The 23,383-nt window shown below is 47.3% G+C and overlaps 1 protein-coding gene and 1 long non-coding RNA gene across 5 annotated transcripts in view; one reads left to right on the top strand and one right to left on the bottom strand.

Annotated features, from left to right (window-relative positions):
• LOC137427894 (uncharacterized) overlaps positions 1–23,383 on the bottom strand; it is a 197,902-nt gene that overhangs the window by 92,711 nt on the left and 81,808 nt on the right. The window lies entirely within an intron of this gene.
• On the top strand, positions 12,206–16,659 carry LOC137427893 (uncharacterized). The gene is made up of 3 exons (XR_010984603.2): positions 12,206–14,585; positions 15,084–15,134; positions 15,464–16,659. It is a non-coding gene; the product is annotated as an uncharacterized LOC137427893 (long non-coding RNA).

Below are 23,383 nucleotides of genomic sequence, written 5' to 3'. Positions count from 1 at the left end.
GAGGGACGAGGGTACTCAATTCCCAATCCACTGGAATGCAGCCTTCTTTCACCACCAGATTGCAGATCTCTGTCATTCTCTTCACTCCCGAATTTCCCGCTGCCTTCAACATATCTCCCACAACTCCGGTCGGCCGTCCCGCTTTTCTACTCTTCATTGCTTTTATCGCTTCCTCAACTTCCTTCTCGGTTATCTTCTCTGCCGGTCCGAAAACTGGGTTACTCTCTATGTTGCCATCCCATTCATTCTCTGCATTCAACAGTATTTCCATGTATCTCTTCCATCTTCCTTTAATTCCATCTGGGTCCACAACGATTTGTCCCACTTCATCCTTCAAGCAACTCACCCCCATCACATCACACCTCTCTTTCGCTATCTGCTTTGCAATCCTGAATACCGCTCTCTGACCCTCTTCCGAATCCAAGCGTTCTCCGAACATTTTCCTACATGCCTCCTCTGTGCCTTTGCTACCTCTTTCTTTGCAGCCTTTTTGGCTGCCTTATAACTTTCATGCTCTGCCTTTTCTGCCCCCATACCCTTCGCCTTCTGCCACTCCTTGAACTTCTTCCTCTTCTCGTCAATCTTCTTTCCAACTTCATCATCCCACCACCATGTTTCCGAGTGCCTCGCTGGTCCTTTTGTCCATCCACATACCTCACCAACGGCTCCCAACAGACTATCTTTCATTGACATCCAAACACTTTCAAGCTCAACCACATCATCCTCCACCATACTCAGCCTCTCTTTTAATGCCTCCCTCACTGTCACCTCTTTCAACCTCCACACCTTCATTCTCGGTTGGTACTTCACCCGCCGAGCTCTCATCGCACCTTTCACCCTTATGTCGCAGACAACCAAGTGGTGCTGTGAAACAGCCTCCTCCCCCGGGATCACCTTTGTGTCCCGGATTTGCCCCCTATCTCGCCTACGCACCAGCAGGTAGTCAACGGTTGTCGTCGACGCACCTGACGTGCATGTAACAAGCTTATTATCCTCTTTCTGGAACCGAGTGTTACAAATCAACAAATCAGCTCCATCAGCAAACTCCAAAATCCTTTCACCTTCTCCATTTCTCACACCATATGCGTAACCCCCATGAACTCCCTCAAAACCATCCATACTCCTTCCCACATGTCCATTTAGGTCTCCTCCTCCCACAACAACTTCCTCATCTTTAACGTTTTCCATCAGCTTCTCTATAGCACACCAGAACTTGTCCTTCTCTTCATCGGTCCGACCAACCTGCGGAGCATATCCCGAGGTGATGTTCACCAAGAGCTTTCCAATCATCATTTTCACCATCATCAACCTTTCACTCACTCTAGTCACACTGTCTACAAACTCCTCAGAAAACAGGACACCAACACCATTCACGCCCTCCGGGCACCCTTGCCACACAAACTTGTATTTCTGTCCCTGCCTACCCTTCATCATTCTCACACCACTTCCCTTCCATCTCGTCTCCTGCACACAACATATGTCCACTCTTCTTCTGACAAATACTTCCACCACTTCTCCTGATCTCGCTGTCATTGTCCCTACATTCCATGTCCCAAATCTCAGAAACCGATCTCCACGTTGGGCATCAGACGTTTCGTCATCATAAATGGAATGATTTCCACCCTTGCTTCGATCGGGTTCCCCACCTTGAGTTTTGACGAGAGGGAGTGGGGTCCCCCACGGGGTACTTCAGACTGTACCCTGCCCATATGTAGTCGTAATTGTCATGGTTCTCTTTTTGAGGCAATGTTTTTATGGCCGGATGCCCTTCCTGACGCCAACCCTTTTAGTCGCCTCTTATGACACGCAGGGATACGGTGTACCTATTCTAAACCGGGGTGCATGTTGGTCTGATGGACAATAAAATTTTCACGATAAGAGCGCCTCCTCCTGTATAATATGGTAATGATAATTATGACATCATAGGTCACATGGTACAGGCACCATCTTGGAAAAACTGAGAAACGTTGCACCTCAATATCTCCAAAACCACTCCATGGACAAAATTGAAATGTGGCTCATTGTAAAGAACTGCATGAGGAATAAGTGTTGTTAACGATGTCATTAGTGCCTTCATTATGACGTCATAATTCGGCAGGGCAACACTTAGTCTGATCAGTTTGAAATTTAATGAGCGTGATCTACACAACAATTATATTGGAGAATATAAATTTATGATGTCATCGCTCACATGGTCCAGCAGCCATATTAGTAGAAGGACAATGGGGGTTCCAGGACACATTATATTTAACATTAAAGTCAATGGGGAAAATTATGGAAACTTATTGACACACACCCTCTCTTGAAAAATTACACCCTTTATCTCCCTCTTTTAACTTATTAACTCTCCCCATTTTTCATTATACTCATACAGAGACCCAACAAATATCTGATCATGTTTTATCTCTCTGATCAGATCCATCCTTTGCACACAGGAATCACCATCTAGAATATTGGAAAATATTATATTATAATTTGACTAGATGTCGCTGTTGAGCCAATATGAAATGACAAACCTCTCTTAATGACCTCACATGACCTCCTCCTAAGCCCCACCCACTTTTTGCTAACACCACCCAAATTTACCAAAGCTCCACCCACTTTTCCTAAGCCCTGCCCACTTTTACCACCATTCCACTTGACCACGCCAACTTTTGTAAGCCACGCCCACTTTTATAAATCCCACCCACTGTTACATCATTTCCTGTTATGTTGTCCCACAAGGCTGGGAATTTCCCACGGAATTTCTAAAGGAAACCACACCCACCATTCTTATGTGAAGGGTGGAAAATAATAACATGAATGATCGTTTTAAGGCCATTTTCCCCGCTAGAGCGGGGGTTGGCCTTGCGGGCCCCATGAGCTCATAGTTCCCTGTTTGAGGCAATGTTTTAAACAAAGGCTAAATTTATACACCCTCCTGAATGGACTACTGCACCAAACTCGAATAGGACGACTTTGGTCTCCCTTGGGACCCCACCACCTGTGTGGAGCTCAACCTTCAAATTTATGAACTGGATTCAAACCTCTTCTTAATGGAGATGAGGTTTTTTGGGGGGTTTTTTTTTAAACAAAGTTTGATTAATACATATAATAATATTGTATTTTTTATTTTTTATTTATTTATTTATTTTTGTATACAAGATCGAGGCTCGTGAAAGAGCGAACATTAATCACACAGAAAGACAAACCGACACATAAAACATATAACATCGGGAGCGGTAGACAAGATGGGGAGAGAGGGGGAAGGACACAAACACAACATTTGAGAGCAGGGACCGAGAGACATGGAGACATCGAGAGATCTGAGAGAGGGCGAGGGCTTTGGGGGGGGGGGGGCATGGGAAGGGGGCGGTGGGAGAGGTATAAAACAAATGGACACTGCCAGGACTTCCAGGAAAGAAGTTCGAATTTCAAACAAGGTGGATCTGGGGTGAATTAGCAGGGGTAGAAAAGATCAAGGTTTTGGATGGGGGAAGATAAGAGATGGTGGTGAACAGCTGTTTTAAAGACCTGGAGGGAGGAGTGGGATTGAAGGGAGTGAGGGAGTTTGTTCCAGAGGCGGGAGAAAAGAGGAATGAAAGAGTGAAGGTGAGCAGAGAGCCGAGATTTCGGCAGTTTAACCATCAGAGGGTTGCTGGCAGATCTTGTGCGACCTGTAGGAATATTTGGGGGACAGAGCACAGAGAGAGCTGGGGGTGCAAGGCCGGAGAGGAGTCGGTAGAAGACAGAAAGACCACCTACCTGCCTGCGGTGAGTGAGTGAAAGGCCCTCAGAGATAGCTTCATCGCGGGAGATTCCAATAATTCTGAAAGCTTTGGTTTCAACAGCGTGAAGCCGAGCTAGGTGTGAGGCAGGAGCACCGGCCCATAGGGGAGAACAGTATTCCATTGAGCTGCGGATGAAAGCCTTGTATGTGGTGAGGAGCTCAGGTGTGCCGAGGAAGGACTTCGCACGACGGAGGATGCCCAGTCGGCGACTGGCTTTGGAGGCCAGCTTGGAAATGTGGTTTTCCCAAGAAAGATCATGGCAGATAGTGAGACCCAAAAGCTTGAGCGACAGAACTTCTTGGAGAGGATTGTTGAGAAAGTAGATGGGAGGGTTGTCCAGTCGATCTTTTCGGAGAGACATAGTAAGAGTGTGAGATTTGTCAGGATTGAAAGACATGTTCCACTTGTTTGACCAGTCTGATTTTGTCCAAGTCTTCAGAGAGTGAGGAGGCTGCAGACTGCCGATCTGAGGGAAGAGGAATGGAGCGGCAGAGAGTGGAGTCATCAACAAAGAGATAGAGAGGATTTTCAAGAGAGTCAGAGAGATCATTGATGAAGACCAGAAAAAGCACGGGGCCCAGAACACTGCCTTGGGGAACTCCAGCCTGAACAGGAAGAGGAGATGAGAGAAACTCATTCAGGGCCACACGTTGACGACGACTAGAGAGGAAGTCCGCCAGCCATGCGTGGAGATTTCCATGGATACCAAAGGAGGAGAGTTTGGTGAGCAGAGCGGGGTGCCAGACCGTGTCGAAGGCACGTGATATGTCGAGGGAGACAGCTCTAATTTCCTGTTTGGCATTGAGGACCTCCATCCATTGTTGAGACAGCAGAAGCAGCATGTCCAGCGTAGAGTGACCTGGTCTGAAACCAAATTGATGATCAGAGATCAAGCCATTGGAGAAGAGGAAAGATTTCATATCCGAAGCAATGATGGATTCCATGACTTTGCTGATAATTGGGAGAAGGCTGATTGGTCTGTAGTTGCTAGTATCTGTTTTTGCACCTTTTTTGTGCAAAGCGGTGATGTTGGCTGATTTCCAAGCAGATGGCAGTTGACCTTGAGCAAAAGAGAGGGTGAAGAGAACAGAGAGAGGGTGAGATAGAGCAGCAGAGCAGGATTTTAGGACCCGTGGGCTGATGCCGTCGGGTCCAGTTGCAGAATCAGAGTCGAGGGTTGACAGAAACTTTTCCACCTTGTCAGGAGGAAAGGACACGGAGTCCAGGAGCAGCAGGGTACGACTGGGTATGGTGGGTACAGAGAGGGATGGGTTTGGGACACAAGATTTAGAGGCAAACACAGAGTTGAGGCATTCAGCTTTTTCACGTGCGGAGTCAGCTGTGTAGCCGTTTGAGGTAAGGGAGGGGATGGAGGGGGAACAAACACCAGAAACGGATTTGACCAGACGCCACCAGGATTTGGAAGAGGGAGACAGATAAGAGAGTTCGGTCTTGAGAACGGAGAGATATTGTTTCCTGGCTCTCCTGAGGGTGGACACACACTTGTTTCGGGCTTTGTGAAAGGAAATGAGATTTCCTTTCCAGGAGACGAAGGCAAGTTGTTTCTGGGCAACAGCCTCACCACAAGATTCCGTGTACCATGGACGGGAGGCAGGGTATGACAACTGAAGACGAGATGGGATAAATCTGTGCATGAGAGAGAGCAATTTACTTTGGAAGAATTCCCAGGATGAGTTGATGTCAGAGGTGGTAGAGATGGGAGACCAGTCCAGATGATTGATGGCTGCTTGAAGACCGTGCCAGTTGGCCTGAGTGAAATGCCAGACTCGTCGACGCTGAGCAGGCTCCCTGAGGATGGTCAGAGAGATGTCCACTTTAACAAGGACATGATCAGATGATCCGATTGGAGCAGAAGAAGAGCAGCAGACATTTTCAGGGAAGTTAGTCATAACCAAGTCCAGAAGAGAAGATGTTCCGTTGACTGAGATCCGGGTCGGGAAATTGACAGATTGTGTCAGTCCCAGTGAGTCGCAGAAGTCCTTTGCTGAGGAGCCATGGCTGGTGAGAGAGGTACCCACACCCAGCCAACTGGCATGATGACAGTTGAAATCACCACATATGAGGAAGAGAGAGTTGGGATGAGTAGATAGAAGTTGGTCCATATTATCAGACAGCGAGATGTGGATGGAGTCATCACTGTTTGGTGGACGGTACAACACACATATGAACAAGAGGTGGGAGCGAAGGGGAAGCCGTAGCCAGAGGTATTCCTGGGGGTGAGGTGGAGAGAGTGCAGTGCAGGGCGAGTGAGGGAGAGTTTTTGATAAAGATAGCAACCCCGCCTCCAGGACGAGGCTCAGGTCTATCATACCGGAGGCGGGAGTAGCCCGGGAGAGATACTAAGGAATCAGAGACATCATAAATGAGGAAAGTTTCTGTTAAGCAGATCACGTCTGGTTTGACAGAAGCAACCTGTATGGAGAGATCAGTTAAGTTTGAACGAAGGCCCCGGATGTTTGAGGTCCATACCGTTAATGAAGAGGAAGGGGGAGCATCAGATACAGAACAGGGGGGAGGAGGGGTAGGGTAAGATGTGGAAGAGGTGGAAGAGGTAGGGAGAGCTGTTGAAGGTGTGTCAGAGATTTCAGAATAGCTCGGAGAAAGGGAAGGATGGGGCGGACAAAAGGTTTGATGGTGATTGGGTGAGGCACAATGAGGTGTTATTTGAGGAGGGGGAAGAGAGAGGCAGAAGGTTGGGGGAGATGGAGGTGAGAGTTGGAAGGGGGAAGAAGCGGGGAGGACGCTTTGAGGAGTGGGAGTGAGAGGGGGGAAATTGAGAAGCAATGAGGGTGGGGAGATTTGAAGGGGAGGGGTGAGGGGGGAGTTTGGGAGGGAAGGGACAAGGGGAGGGATTTGAAAGGGATGGGATATGGGGGAGATTTGGAGGGGAGGGGTGAGGGGGCGTCTTGGCGGGGAGGGGTGAGGGGGTAGTTTAGGAGGGAGGGGGCAAGGGGGGAGATTTGACAGGGATGGGTGATGGGGAAGATTTGGAGGGGAGGGGTGATGGGGAAGATTTGGAGGGGAGGGGTGATGGGGAAGATTTGGAGGGGAGGGGTGAGATTGGATTTTAGAAAGTGTACGATTTATGGGAAACGAACATTTATTGCAAAATGAGTTTCTTGTGACCTTCGAGTTAAAAATACGTTTAAGGACGCTGGATGGAGGATGGAGTGCAGGAGAGTTTAGGGAATGTAGAAAAGAGGCACTATAGGAGATGGATTTTTTTTTGGGATGAATTGATTTGGTGAGCAAGTCGAAAGCAGCCTTTTAAAGAAGAAGAAGAAAAAGGTGTTATAAAATATGACGGAATACATAACTTGAGGGGAAAGTGTAAACATTGAAGGTTAATAACAGAGAAAACTATCTGGGGAAATGGGGGAGAAACACGTGGTCGAAGAACGAACGAGCGAATAAGAATGAATAAACGAATGAGAACAGAGAAGGAAATGTTTTTTTTTTGTTTTTTTTTTAGTTGAGATTTACACAAGGAAGTAGGCTTTGGGTGAAAAGCCTGGGAATACAGAGAACGAAAGTTATTGGATCACAAACGACGGACCGCTGAGAGAAAAACAAAGCCTCAAGGTTGTACAGTGTACACTGTACAAGGCCTCAAGACACGACACGAATTAACACGATTTTCAATACAGGTATGAAAGATTTGCACCAAAAAATCTTCGTCGGGACACAATATACGTACAACACCATAAATAAATACAGTTTTAACGAAAATACAAATGGGAACAATCACTTAACTTCGATTTCAAATCGATCGCAACGCGGCAAAGGCCTTGCTCGCGACACGGCAAACAGACGATCAATTTATGAAAGATAAACACCGAGAAACAACCAAAGTTGCACACAATAACTTCACACACCGAAAGATAAATACAGTTTCGACAAAATACAATTGTGAACAGACAACTTCGAAAAACGTGGAGACCGTGTGGAGCTTCGAAAATCCCTCCCCTCCCACCGTCTCCGAGATCTCGCGAGACTCCAATATATTAAATTAATACATTGTTATTTTCTCTCACAGGAAATTGTATCTGAGATGCAATATGAAAATACTGCTTTCACCACATCTTGTGGTGAAATGAGTGATTTGTTTGAAGACCTTTTGAGCAACCAAGCCCCACAGAATGAGTTCTACCTTGATGACCCAGCCAAAGAGTTAAACCTTGGAGACTCACTAAATTTGGGTAAAACATATTATGAGTTCTGCCGAGATGGTTTCAATACCTACCATGGAGACTCACTAAATTTGGGTAAAACATATCATGACCTTTGACCATATCAATATGACAATATCATGACCTTTGACCATATCATGACCATATCAGTACTTTGCTTGATGGTGCTTGATGAAAGTATATATATATATATATATATATATATACTGTGTGTGTGTGTGTATATATATGTATGTATATATGTATATATATGAGTTCTGCCTAGATGGTTAAAAATGTGGTGCCTACCTTGGAGACTCAATAAATTTAATAAAATCAGGAAGAGAGTTTTGCCTTGGAGACTGAAAACTGGTTTCATTTTGTAGACTATGCCAGTGCGGTCTATCTTGGAGACTCTTCCTATCTTAGATACTCTACTTATGGATTACGCAAAGAACACTCTTTGGATCCTAAACCAATGAACATTATACTTTGCTTGATGGTGCTTGATGAAAGTATATGTGTATATATATATATATATATATATATATATATATATATATATATATATATATATTGTGTGTGTGTGTGTGTATATATATGTATATATATGTCGAGATCATGCCTTTTATTGTGCCTTATGTAATTGTGGTTTGCATTTAATAATGGTTGCTTTGTGAAAAGGATTAAGCTTACTATGTTCCCTCTTGCTTTTTAACTATGCTATATTTTCCAACTGTGCCAAAAAATGTAGAAAGATAGTGAAACTGCTTGCTCTGTTAGACCCCCTAGTGAAAACGCGTCTGTCTGTCCTTGACCAAAAGCCAACATGGAAGATAAGTTTTGAAAATGTCACGGTGCTCTTGTGCTCTTTTTCTCCCGCATCTTTCCCTTGGCTCATGCCAAATAAGATAGGACAAGGGTGGGGGTACTGGTCAACGTTTCCCCCATTGTGTATTATACTGCTCAAACTTGCCAAATTTAGCGGAGATTTTTATCACACTCTGCAAGTATATAAGGAAGTTCTTTCTGTAAGGAACTCAGGAGTGTATGTGGCCATGCTGTTCAATTGTGAATGGTATGACTCTTACACCCTCCACAGCGCTGTGATATTGGTTCATCATTAAATCTTGTTATCTCTTGAACTCAAGGTGTGGAACATGGTTCTATTCTCGTCAGTTTTGGTGTCAGGAGTGGGATCCGACTCTGAGCGATATTTGGGAGGCAGACCCTGTGGGGACTCAGCGGAGAGGCTGGCCAGCACTGATTCGATTAACGTGAGTTTTCATACTGAGGGGTCTTTCCAAATTGAGCTCCGTTTACTCACTCAGGCTGTCTTCCATTTCGTCGTTCCGTGCTTGGATCACGAACAAATTGGAATCTGGTGTGTAAGTACAGGCCTATTTGGCTCGGGTAACAAGTTGTCTATTGATGAACCAAGAAATGGGGGTCAGTTAGCAAAAAGGGGGGACTTCTTGGTAAAGCCAAGAACTTCCCAGGCAGGGCAAAGATGGAGTTGATGGGGTTGATAGTAACCAGAGAAAGTATTGGCTGCGGACTAACGGAGGGGACCCAAGGAGGATGGCCAGGATAAGTGTTAAGCTAAGTTAAGAAGGGAGAACCCCTTTAGGAAAGCCCTGGCATGGGTGATAAGTTAGACAAGTTAGAAGCGCTATACAAGCATTGACCGCGAGTTAGCGCCGCGGGAGGACCGGATGAGGGAAATATCGGCGCGGTAAACTAAAAGGCAGGATTTTTCGGTGGATGGCCTCGGGGCGCTTCCTTGCGCCTTGTACGCATCACGAGCTGCTTCTTGCAAATGGGGGTCGTGCTGCCGTGCGCTGGGAGCGACCGCCTGGGCGCATGGACGGGAAAATGTTCCGTGCACGTTAATTAAATATCTTAAGGGAGATTAAGGTATGTCGGAGTAATACTCAATCTGAAGTAAACTAGAATGATTTGAGTTCTGGAGACGGAGTGCGTGTATTCGACGCATTCGGGTGGCCGAGTCAGGCGAATAAAGGATTAAAATGAGCCAGGTAAGATGCGGCTGGTTGCACCTTTATAAGGATATGGAAGAATAAGGATAAGAATGGGTAATAGATATTGGTGTTAAGAATACTCCGGCGTGAGTACTGTGTTAAGAGAAGGGTATTACAGATCGGGGGGCGGCCCGATCTTCGACCCGCTGGAGGGACTAGCCCAAGGAAGGTAGGACGATGAGTATTTTAAGTTAAGCTACGCACTGGATGTGTGTATCTGATAAACCCCCCCCCCCCCCCCCCCCTCAAGGCCTTCTTTGTCCTGTCTCAGGATTTAAGGCATGCACATCCGGTGCAGTTTTTACCCAAAGGAAGGAGTTCTGACAATATGCTATAGGCAGGTCAAGTATTAGCTCTTTCTGGACAAGAGATGAGGTTAGATCTGGAGAAATAAAACAGAGAGGATTATAATGTACGAGGTGTGTGGAATCCAGCTGTGAACACGCGAGCCGAGACATGCAGGCAGGTTACCGGGGCAACGGAGTAGCTGCCTCGCGGGGAACAGCGAGGTGGGACAGAATCGAGACAGGAATGCGGACCATGCTGTGCACAAGCAGGGGACGCATTCGTGTGTGTGAACAATGCGAGTGATGAGGTAGCTTGAAGTGATGTGTTGGAGTGAGCACATGTATGTTGTGTGCTGAGTGGAAGCGGTGCTGCATTGTCGAGCATGCTTCCAAGGAAGACTTTGGGATGCTAGAGTTGGAAGCGTTTTGTTTTGTATCTCAAGGGAGATATTGGTTATTTCTTATATGTGGAAATAGGAAATGTTTATGTGATTTTTGGAGAAGGATAAATTAAACTGGAATCAGAAAAGCGCAGGTACCAGATAGGAGAAAGGCAGGAGAAGTGCTGAGACTTCAAGAGCAGAGGAAGAAGCAGATAAAGCACAGGAAGAAAGAAATCCAGGTAGAAACCAACAGGTGAGCCTGAAGGGGATGGATAGGCTCACAGCAAGGGGCCAGGTAAGTTCACAGGTAGGTAGGATTGGAGTGTGCATGAGTGTGCATGAATTTATACTGTATTGTATGGAGAATGAAGGGTCAGTCACATGGTATGGGTGTATAAGGGAATGAATGATCTGTCATTGCAGCGTGTATTTGTGTTTATTGTGTGTGTGTCATTGATGTGTGTCATTGATTGACAAGGGGTTCCCCAAATTGCCTGCAGGCGTTGGGCAATCCGGATGAGTACTTTGGAATGATATTATTTATATGTTGTGAAGGTGAAAAATTAATTGAGTACATTTAGGAAGAAATAAAAGGTATCAGTTTAGATTTTGAGATGCCATGTGGGACTCAGTCTGCTGGGGAAAATTGGCAGGGAATAATGAGTATGTTATGGAGAGCATGTGTAGACAGGGCTTTAAAACAAGTGTTCAATTACATCCCCACATTAACGGCTCTCCAGATGTAGCAAGGGAGAATGGGAGTAAAAGTCAAAAATGATAGGCTGTCAACCGACTGGGTGTTTATTCAACGGCATGGCCGGGGCTTGTATTTGGCCGACTTGGGATGGCAGAATGCGTTGAATGAAGGCAAGAATGACATGTGATGCTGGCGTGAGTCCAATCGGAAGGATGGATGGTTATGGTTTCACCCGGTCTGTTTATCTGTCTGTCTGTCCGGACACGGAGCTCTTGGGGAGAGCCAGGATGGGTTGGGGTGACCAAGATGAATGTGGACAATATATTAATTGTTTGCCATTGTGAAAATTTGCCCTCGATTTGGGACGAAGACATGGCATTTGCTGTCCGGCTCATTGATACTCCTATGTGATGCGGGGTATGTGTGTGGTGATGGTGTCTGGGGCCTCGGGGTTTGCCCCTGCCTATTTGCCGGTCCGTCTTGGCTGTCTGTTACATTTGACCCTCAGAAAAGGTTTCGTGAAAGGGGTTACACTTGATGGGCCAACTTATGGACAGGAACATGGAATTTGTACAGAATGCAGGCGATAACCCACCTGTGTCTATCTCTGTGTGTGTGTGTCCGTATTTGTCTGGCTTTCTGGCTGTCCATGGAGTCATGTCTTTGAACACTGATTTTGAGGGAGTTGCGGGTGTGCCATGGAGTTGCAGGTGCGGACCAAAGCGGTGTCCGCGGTGTCTACTGGGGGTCGAATGTCACTCCCTCAGTGTCTGCAGACTTGTCGTTTGGCAGTGTCGAAAGACAGGTTCGATTGTCGGTCTGTCTGCTTGATTTTCGGGTCTCACTCTGAGTATATGGTATATACTCTGAGTATATGGTCGTTTTCTGTTTTGTGCTTTAATGGTGGTTGATTTGACTTCCCTGAAAGGGGGACAATAAATATTTGGTGTTAGCTGTTGTCATTTCGGATGTTTGCAGTTGTAATGTGGAGCCAGTCTGTCTGTCCGACTGGGTGTGTCTGACTGCGTCTGCAGATATGGATCAAGGAGGAGCAGTGTCTGCGGTGTCTGTTATGGTGTCGAATGTCATTCACTGTGTCTGCTGACATGTCGTGTGACTATGGTGACTATGATGGTGTGTCCTGGCGGGAAGAATCGTGGCAGCCTACAGATTTGAATGGAATGGCCTCTGTGAGACCATCCTGTTAGTACGTTGGGGGTTCGTCTGTCTGTCTGTCTGTGAATGGAAACTCAGAAAATTGAACTGGACTTTGACAGAAGGCAGGTGGGTGGTCACCTGCTGTGAATTGTGGTGGAACATTTGTGATGTCCCCTAATACGAGGGGACGAATTGGTTTGTAAATGTGTTGCGCAGGTACTTTCTCTGTAGGTAGCCAAATTCTACCTGGGGTAAGTCAAGGTGGAGGGGAGTTGTCTCTGATGCCTTGCTCCACGGGGCAGTACTATTGTTGTCAAGTCTCATGTAACCTTGGTTAACGTATATCTACGGACAAGAGCTGCACTTTATTTTAGTAAGTGACTGGGAAAGTTTGTTTTAAAAAGTGCCAGTGGAGTTGTTTAGAGTTATGGAGGTCACAGCTCGCTGGAACCTCTTTGTTTATGTTTGGCTGACTTACACTGGCTAGTGTATGGGAAAAAGGGGGACTGAAAATGCTTTGAATTTGCAGCCTGGCGGACAAGAGCTGTGTTTGGGAAGGTTAGAATCCAGCATTTTGCAGCCCTGAGCAGAGGGGATTGCCCATTGGGCATGTTTAGGATTTAACAGAGTGGTGGAGTTCTGTGGAAATATGAATCCAATGTTTGATGTATACTGGTCGGTGTGCTCTGAGTTCGAAGGAAGATGATGCGATTATTTCAGATTTATCATAGTTAAGTTTGAGAAAGTTGATTTGAAGCCAGGATTTATTTCAGTGATGCAGTCCGTCAGGATAGAGTTGAGCAGTGGATTTGTGTCTGTCAGAGGTAAGATTTGAACCAAGAAAGGGCGGTGCCGGTAATGTTAAAGGTGCGATTCCAGGGAGGGCTATTCGGGTACTTTGAAGTGATTTACATCGGAATGCATCTCATGGAGGACTCCCACTGTTCAAGGAAGGAAAGGTGTGAAATAGTGACGTCATCCTCGCTGGAAATGTGGTTGGGAATGGCAGGATTGACGCGAGAGTCACAGTTGGTGAAAAAATTGACCAACATGAGAATTCGGTCTATTTCAATAAATAGATCAGGTTATTTTCTTTTTATTATTTGTTTATTGGGCAGCTATTGGGCCAGAGGCTAAAATGGGTGTCTGCAACAGGTGCATGGGATGCTAAGAGAGGTATTAGAGGACATTGGATTAACTTTAAATTGAAATGAAAATTGAAAAGGTGGATTAGGAAAATGAGTTTGTTCAAATAATCGTGGCATCTGTGGGATGCAACAATTTTGTGCCAGAATAGTGTATGGGGAACCGTCGTCTGGGAAGCGTCGCTAAATGGCAGTAGGTTTAGACAGGTATTGAAAGGGTTCGTGCAATGTCATTTTGGGGACCACTCGACACAAGAGTGGTAGAGAGCTGAAGTGAATTCTGCCAATATGGTGCAATAGGGTGACAACTGAGTTTTGTTTGGAAAACTATTTGTTTGCAATCTTGGTTCGTACATAAGCTGGCAAAGAGATTATGCCAGTCTGAGGGAGTTTGTGTCCTTTGGATGGGAGCTGGAGCCTTGTAGGGTTGGGGCTTGTGGCTCGCCATTGTCTGTCTGCCAGTTATGGTGGGCAGAGGGAAGAGGGGTGATACTGCTCTGGCCTCTTGCTTGGCAGAATTGAGTATTGCTGGTTTTACCCCTGTTCAAAATTGAGCTCTCGAGAGCTGATTAACATTAGGATGCATCTCTCAAGGGACCCCTGGGTGGTCTCGAGAGCTGAGGTGTGCAATATGATGATTTTGTCTTGTGGACACTGTGAGTGGCTAGACACGCGCCTGAAAGGGGAAATTGTATTCATAACTCATGTGGGTTGTGTCTGAAGGAAAGGTTTGGGAGGAAGTGTGAAGAAGGTCGTGGAAAGTGCAAAGATGATTGGATTGGAAAGTCGACTCAGATGGATTATTTGTCAATGACAGATTGCTACATGCAGAATGACCCCAATCGAGGAGGTGATTGGGGGCTGGTGAAGATTGGATCACGGCTCTGCAGACCAGGTGAACAAACTCCACCAGGTATGTGGGAATCACATCAATTGAATTATTGCTCAAAGGGAGGTGATAGAGCAAAATGAAGAAGATTGTCATGGGGACCGCAAGGCTAACCCCCGCTCTTGCAGGGAAATGGCTTTGGGAGGCTAGTTGTTGTTGTTTTGGTAGACTCTAGGTTCTAAAACCTAAGGCAAAATGCACAGGAGGGTAAAGTTGGTGATTGCGGATGGAGATTAGCGAGAGAACTTGGAGACGATTTCGTTATTTTTCAGATAATTTTTTCCAGTGGGTTTATACTGGTGTGAAATTCGCGTATCTAGGAAAGAAGGGAAAAAATGTCCAGGTATTGATAGGATAACAGTGAAATTTTGAAGGGGAGAATACCGATTATTTCCATTGACCGATTATGGTTGGGGGGGGGAAATGGTTGGTAAATCATGTATTATTAGATGTAGGGAAGATGATTAAAAGGAAGGTATTTTCGGAAATTGGTGAAAGTAAATATGGCATTTGAATTTCCAGACACGACACAGGAAATGCGGCTATGAATAAGCCAACCATCTGAGAGATAAGGTAACTAAATGCCAATTGGTGGGACGGGGGGCTAGGAATTTGATCATGGTGTGTGTAAGAAAGTATTTTTCAGGATGGACGATGAAGAAACCGCCGTCGGAAGACCATGATCTTGACCACAGAGGCCGTCGACCTGAATGGGTCCTTCAACAAGGCAGATGTGACCGGCGCTTCAGAAGATTGTATTGATTTTTGTGATGACTGTGATACTTGTGTTGAAAATCCCTTGTGGGAACTGGCTGATGCCTGGATTGATGTTTGTGATGGCTGTGATACTTGTGTGGTAAACCCCTTGCGTGTACTGGCTAACGCCTCTTATGTATTACAAGCTCACAGCTGTACACCCCCTTCCGACCCAACTATGGATCTGATTGCGACGCTGGGTCTGGCAGTCGAGGGACCCGACATGGATATCCTAGACCCGCAAGCCGACCAGGCGTCCATGGGAGACTTTGACATAAAGGAAGTCCCTCTCTTTGCTTCAAATGTTTCGGATCTCTTTGCTTCAAGTGATTCGGATTTTAACGCTCTGTACCCTGACCAGGAACATGAGACACAAGATACTGACAACATTATGTATTCCCCAGAACAGCAGCACGTGAGAGATCTCATGGGCATGATCGTTGATTAACTTCGAAGATCTGCAAGGACCGCATCTGCAAAGGGTGGGGGGAGCAAGTTCCGCAGGGGAGGTAGCAGGCCCCCTTGCGGGGCAGAACCTCATCTGGACCAGATGCCTTCGTTGTGGATCCGAAACGTTAATGGACTTTCATGTTCTGAGCCTTCATGTTCCAAACACGCACAACATGACACCTTTCAAACATGCATGCGAGGTACTTTATGTGCGTGGCATGCCCTGGGAGGACACACATACAACACTCAATAAAGCCCGATGTGGCCACATATAACACTATACTCTTTTGCTTTGCAAATAAAGCCGATGTGGCCTGGTCTCTGTGATACGTAGTCTCGTAGAGACCAAATGGGGGAATGTCGAGATCATGCCTTTTATTGTGCCTTATGTAATTGTGGTTTGCATTTAATAATGGTTGCTTTGTGAAAAGGATTAAGCTTACTATGTTCCCTCTTGCTATTTAACTATGCTATATTTTCCAACTGTGCCAAAAAATGTAGAAAGATAGTGAAACTGCTTGCTCTGTTAGACCCCCTAGTGAAAACGCGTCTGTCTGTCCTTGACCAAAAGCCAACATGGAAGATAAGTTTTGAAAATGTCACGGTGCTCTTGTGCTCTTTTTCTCCTGCATCTTTCCCTTGGCTCATGCCAAATAAGATAGGACAAGGGTGGGGGTACTGGTCAACGTTTCCCCCATTGTGTATTATACTGCTCAAACTTGCCAAATTTAGCGGAGATTTTTATCACACTCTGCAAGTATATAAGGAAGTTCTTTCTGTAAGGAACTCAGGAGTGTATGTGGCCATGCTGTTCAATTGTGAATGGTATGACTCTTACACCCTCCACAGCGCTGTGATATTGGTTCATCATTAAATCTTGTTATCTCTTGAACTCAAGGTGTGGAACATGGTTCTATTCTCGTCATATATGTATATATATATATATATATATACTAGCAGAGGTACCCGGCTTTGCACGGGAGTGGGAGGAGGAGGGGAGGGGGAAGAGGAGGGGAGGGGAATGGGGGGGAGGGGGGAGGGGGAAGCGGGGGAGGAGGAGGGGAGGGGGAAGAGGAGGGGAGGGGAATGGGGGGGAGGGGGAAGGGGGGGGAGAGGGGGGAGGGGAAGGGGGGGAGGGAAGGGTGCGGGGGTGCCCAGGGGAAGAAGGGCCCCTCCCCTCCCCCTCCCCCCCTTTCCCCTCTCCCCCCCTCCCCTCCCCCTTCCCCCTCCCCCTCCCCCTTCCCCCTCCCCTCCCCCCTCCCATCCCCTTCCCCCTCGTTCCCCTCCCCTTCTCTTCCCCCTCCCCTCCTCCTCCCCCTTCACACCAGGGGGGTTGACTCAGCCTGTCATCCCACCGAGGTCGGAAGTCGGAACTCATTGTCGTCAAATAAATGTAGCCTGTATGTTTCACTCTTTGTCACATGCCGTTGGTCCCATGTCAATCGGATGAAGTTGAAAAATTAACGTTACGAAGGTTCTCTGGGACGTACTGATTCCGAATAATGAAGTTGAAAAATTAACGTTCCGAAATACGCTAATTACGCTAACAGAAGCGCTGGAGGGAGCACTGCGCTCCCTCCCTTAGATTCCCTCCCTCTTCTGCTAGCGCTAATTACGCGTAACACACTAATTTTAAAACCCGAAGTTTTTTTAATTTTAAGGTGTGCTGTAGTCAGAAGCGCTAGAAGCGCTGCGCTCCCTCCCTTCGAATCCCTCTCTCTTCTGCCGCTTCTGCGCCGGCAATGCTTCTGCTACGCTAATTTTAAAACCCGAAATTTTTTAAATGTTTATGTCTCCGTGACATTCCTGGGACCATCCCGAGTCGAACAGTACTTTCCGCTCGCAAATCCGTCCACGGGTTCTCGAGATCTTAGAGATTGTAGACCCGAAGTTTTTTTAATTTTAAGGTGTGCTGTAGTCAGAAGCGCTAGAAGCGCTGCGCTCCCTCCCTTCGAATCCCTCTCTCTTCTGCTAGTGCTAATAATACGCTAATTTTAAAACCCGAAATTTTTTAAATGTTTATGTCTCCGTGACATTCCTGGGGACCATCCCGAGTCGAACAGTACTTTCCGCTCGCAAATCCGTCCACGGGTTCTCGAGATCTTAGAGATTGTAGACCCGAAGTTTTTTTAATTTTAAGGTGTGCTGTAGTCAGAAGCGCTAGAAGCGGTGTGCTCCCTCCCTTCGAATCCCTCTCTCTTCTGCTAGTGCTAATAATACGCTAATTTTAAAACCCGAAATTTTTTAAATGTTTATGTCTCCGTGACATTCCTGGGACCATCCCGAGTCGAACAGTACTTTCCGCTCGCGCAAATCCGTCCACGGGTTCTCGAGATCTTAGAGATCATAGATAGAGGCCAACTCTACTTTATATATATAGATATATATATATATATATATATATATATATATATATATATATATATATATATATATATATATATATATATATATATGTTTTGTAGGCCTCAATTGGGCTAGAATGCCATGTGCTAGGGCCTGGAACAAGTCTCGGAGGCCCGAGGGAGGAGCTACAGGGGAGTGGCCGGTAAGCGGCAAGCAGCCAATGGGAGCCAAAGGGGAGTGGCCAGCAACGGCGGCCAGGGGAGGAGTTTCAAACATTCGGGTAAGACTCTGGGGAGGGGCTATAAAACCCTGCCCCGGATCCCCAAACGAGCTCTCTGTCCCGGGATTCTGAAGCGACTGTGTGTGTGTGATCGAGGGTTTTTTTTTTTTGGTTTTCTCTGTTGTTGTTTTTTGTATACAAGATCGAGGCTCGTGAAAGACCTTAATCACACAAAAAGTCAAACCGACACATTAAACACAAAAATAAGGGGAGCGGCAGACAAGATGGGGAGAGAGGGGGAAGGACACAAACACAACATTTGAGAGCAGGGACATCGGGAGAAATGTGGGAGGGGGAGGGCTTGTGGGGAGGTGGGAGAGGTATAAAACATATGAACACTGCAAGGACTTCCAGGAAAGAAGTTGGAATTTCAAAAAAAGTGTATCTGGGGTGAATTAGCAGGGGTAGAAAAGATCAAGGTTTTGGATGGGGGAAGATAAGAGTTGGTGGTGAACAGCCGTTTTAAAGACCTGGAGGGAGGAGTGGGATTGAAGGGAGTGGGGGAGTTTGTTTCAGAGGCAGGAGAAAAGGGGAATGAAAGAGTGAAGGTGAGCAGAGAGCCTAGATTTTGGCAGTTTAACCATAAGAGGGTTGCAGGCAGATCTTGTGCGACCTGAAGGAATATTGGGGGGCCAGAGCACAGAGAGAGCTGGGGGAGCAAGGCCGGAGAGGAATCGGTAGAAGATAGAAAGACCACCAACCTGCCCGGCGGTGAGCGAGTGAAAGGCCCTCGGAGTTAGCTTCATCGCAGGAGATTCCAATGATTCTGAAAGCTTTGGTTTCAACAGCGTGAAGCCGAGCTAGGTGTGAGGCAGGAGCACCGGCACAGAAGGGGGAACAGTATTCCATTGAGCTGCGGATGAAAGCCTTGCATGGGGTGAGGAGCTCAGGTGTGCCAAGGAAGGACTTCACACGACGGAGGATGCCTAGTCAGTCGGCAACCAAAAATTTGGCATTTTCATTTGGCATTTTCATCAAAAATGTAGTGGTTTGAGAGGGTCATTAACCAGTGTGGCAGCTACATTCAAATGTAAGGTGTGCACAGAGGGAGCTGCAGATGGAGGAAATGTTGAGTTGGATCTTGGACGGCGTGAAGCTGGAAGGTGTGAAAACATTTTGCTACCTCAGAGACATGCTGAATGGAGAAGGTGGATCAGACTCGGCAAAGTGTTGCAAGAGTGAGATGTGCATGGAAGAAGTTTTGGGAACTGATTGGCGTGCTGATGAGGAGGGGAGTGTCGTTGAAGCTGAAGGGAAAGGTGTATGCTGCATGTGTGAGAAGTGTTATGATTTATGGGAGCGAGACATGGGTAATGAACGTAGAGCAGCAACGAAGGCTGGAAAGGGTGGAAATGCGAATGGTTCGGTGGATGTGCGGAGTATCGTTGAGCGAGACGAAGACAAATGATGAATTGCGAAAGATGATGGGAATAGAGCCTGTGATTGATGCTGTGATGAGGAACAGGTTGAGATGGTTTGGTCATGTGTTGAGGAAGGATGAAAGTGACTGGTTGAGAAGAGTGATGGAAATGAATGTGGAAGGAAGTAGAGGACGGGGAAGGCCGAGAAAGACTTGGCTAAAGATGGTGGAAGAAGAAATGCGGGCAAGGGGGTTAACAAGGAGATGCAGAAAATAGGGCAAAATGGAGAAGATCGTCATGGGGACCGCAAGGCTAACCCCCCGCTCCAGCAGGGAAAATGGCCTTAAAATGCATGTTGTTGTTGTTGTTGTGGTGTGTGTGAGATCGAGGCTCTGTGATCATCTCTCTCTGCGCTCTGTGATCGAAAGCACCAACTCTCCCTGTAGTCTGCATTCTGCTGTTATAAGCACTTTCGAGGACGATCTCTCCTAGGGCCCGAGACTCCAACGATCTCCCTGCCCGGGGGCTCCCTGCACGTGCCACGAACATCTCGAGGGACACGCCCAACGAGCTGACCGGGGCGAACGGCACCAACGGCCGTGCTTTGAGCCCCTCCTTCTTCATCCTTTTCCCCACGTGAGTGAGTGGGCGGTCCCTTGTCCGGGGAATGAAGTTAAGGACATTAAGTTTCTACCCCGTGTCTCTTTGCCCTGATCATTTGTACAAATTGTAATAATAAACCTGTGTTCTTTGCTTCCATTTGGCTGTTTATGTCTTTTCCCACCATTGGCTTCGCATTGTACGAAATAAAACCGCTCAATCGGGTTCAGTAAGAATTAACGGCACGAGTCACATGACACGCAAACCGCTCGGGCGTATCAGACCAGCGTGACTCGCGCGAGGTCCATTCCCCGTTCTCGTGGCGGCGTGTGTATAGAAGGTACTTGGGGATTCGACCAGATACCCTTCCGCACGCTCGCTACGGTGATGGCGGCTGGAATTGCTCCGCAATCCGCCCGAGTGTAAAGTGGGTAGCGGCCTCGTGGACTCGAAGGCCCGAGGGGGAAGAGGGTTTAAGCCCCCTCTGTACGTCGACGGGCTCAAGATCCACAACAAATTGGTGTCTGGGCGTGGGATTTTTGGACCTAGAGTGCGCTTCACGCAATCAAAAATTACGAGCGGACAAAATTTAGTTTTTAAAATCAAATTAAATTTGTACAATGGCTGGCCAAGACGACCAAATGCGGGTGGGAATAATAGATGAGGAAGAACTAATGGCCCAGGACCAGCAGGGAGAGTTGGTAATGGAGAAAATTTAAGAGGGTGCGGCAGTAGGGGAGGAAAATGGCAGCTCCTCACACGTGGCGGCGAGAGCCGAGCCCGCGGTGCCAGGGGACTGGGGCCTATTTATGGCACAAATGAGGGCCTACATGGTCAAGTCGGGTGAAGACACGCAAGAGATAAGGGATAACATGAATAAAATGAATGGAAAAATGGATGCCCAGGGGGACAAATCCACCAGGGAAATGAAAGATGAGAGAGGAATCGAGGCACAACATGGTCAAGTCGGGTAAAGAAATGAAAAAATGGGGGAGGAGATTGGGCGTAAGCTGAGCGAGGTCGCGGTGGTACGCGACGAGGTGAGGTGGTGCGAGGAGCGTGTGGAGAGAAAGTTGAGGCAGAGTACAGTTAAACTACAGGGGGCATAGAAGAACTGACTCAGGAGGTAGAAAAATTAACAGTAGGACAACAGGAATTAAGGGAACAAGTGCGGAAGAATACCGACGTAATAGGGGGGCTGAAAGCAGCACAAAAAGAAATGAAGCGAGAACTTATAGCGACAAAGAAGGAATGTCAAATGGTGCACGAGGGACTGACGAAGAGGATGGATGATGTAGTAGATACGTTGGGAACGAAGGAACGAGAGATAAGGACACATGTAGAGATGAACAGGGTAGCCTTAGAAGGAGAGATTTTGGGGGCGCACTGGGAAATAGAGGAGGTGAAACAGAAGCTGGAGGAAGTAGAAGAAGGAATGAGTGAAATTAAGAAGAGACGGAGGGAGACCAATAATGAAATAAAGGAGGAGGTGATGGAGTATGTGCAAGGTCTGTGTTCACATCATGACGTGCTTGCTGACCAAATAAAATGTTTGCAGGTGCTGGAGGAGAAGCGAGGGAGGAGAAGCCCCGAGGTGAGTGGCGATGATGGCGGAAATGTGTTTGGTGCAAGGGGAGGTTCGACGAGCTTGGGGGTCGGAATAGACCCGGGCGTTCGCGAAAGGCCCATGGTGAGGTGGGCGACTGGTACGGGGTGCGTGGAGAAAGAGCGTGCGCGGGGGTGTGCGATAACGGGGTGTGTGAGAGGTGTGTGTCCGCCTGGGTGTGCGAGCATGGAGTGGGTAGCGGGTTGTGATGATGACGTTGTGATGACGCGGCCCAAGCATCGACACCGACCGGGGTAGTCCTTAGTGGGACGGGTAACGCACACGAGCCCCCAAGAGCTAGTGCACTATGGGGACCCGAACGGTTCAGCCCCGCGTCAACCCCGCAGGGAGCGGCGTACGGGGTACGAACGTCGGGTGGCCATAAGGTTCCGCTTGCGCCGTATGACGGCAAAAGCGATTTGAGGGCGTACCTGGCGGAGTTCGATCACGTGTGCAGGGGTAACGGTTGGGACCCGGACGAAGGTGGGATACACCTTGTGGCAACCCTGTGCGGCGTGGTGGCGGAGGTTCTGACTGCCTCACTACCGGGTGCTATCACCTAGTCAGATCTCCATTCGGCCTTGATTAATCGATTCGGCATGGAACAGCAGAGCGAGCTTGTTAAAGCTCAGCTCGCGGTGCGAAAAAGAAAACCCCAAGAGACCATCGGGGAATTGGTGTACGACATTCGCCGCGCAGTGGGAATAGCGCACGCGGACATGGCCGCGACCTCCCAAGAGAGCTTCTAAACCGTTTTGAGCTTGACTCTAGCCCGACTCTGTGGGGGGACTTGAGTGGCTGCAGGCACTCAATAGGGCTGGACCCGTGAAATTTCGTGGATTTTTGGTAAAATTACCTCAGGGTAAAGTTACATAGGAAAACGCCGGGTTAAATTTCCGTCGCCGAAGGACTTTATTTTTATTACGAAATTCATCCCGACTTCGCCTCTAGGAGTTATTGAAAATATTAACTTATATAAAAATTAGTTTTCTAAGACTGAAGCGCAGTGACGTCATCACGCCCTTAGTTTTCTAAGACTGAAGCGCAGTGACGTCATCACGCCCTTAGTTTTCTAAGACTGAAGCGCAGTGACGTCATCACGCCCTTAGTTTTCTAAGACTGAAGCGCAGTGACGTCATCACGCCCCCGCCACGAGTGTCAAAGGTCTTTCGAAGAAGAAGAGCTCGGAGTTGGACTGGACACGAGGCGGAGCGGACGCCATTTGGAAGAGCTGAGAGGACTCAGTCGTGATAGGGTGAGTCTGAGTGATTATATCAAGACAAGAACAAGATCTTGAAGGAGGTATGTACGGTGCGAGTCATATAATATATTGTTTAGTTATCGTCGATGAGGAATTTGGGGTCGGAATGGGTGGTCGGCCTGGGTGACTTGGTCTCGACTAGATGCTAGGCCGCACCTCATT

This window comes from Myxine glutinosa, chromosome 5 (assembly GCF_964187855.1).
Source record: "Myxine glutinosa chromosome 5, kmMyxGlut1.1, whole genome shotgun sequence".
Lineage (NCBI taxonomy): Eukaryota > Metazoa > Chordata > Myxini > Myxiniformes > Myxinidae > Myxine > Myxine glutinosa.
The sequence above is the reverse complement of the archived record's forward strand: the minus strand, read 5'-3'. Positions and strand labels throughout refer to the sequence as shown.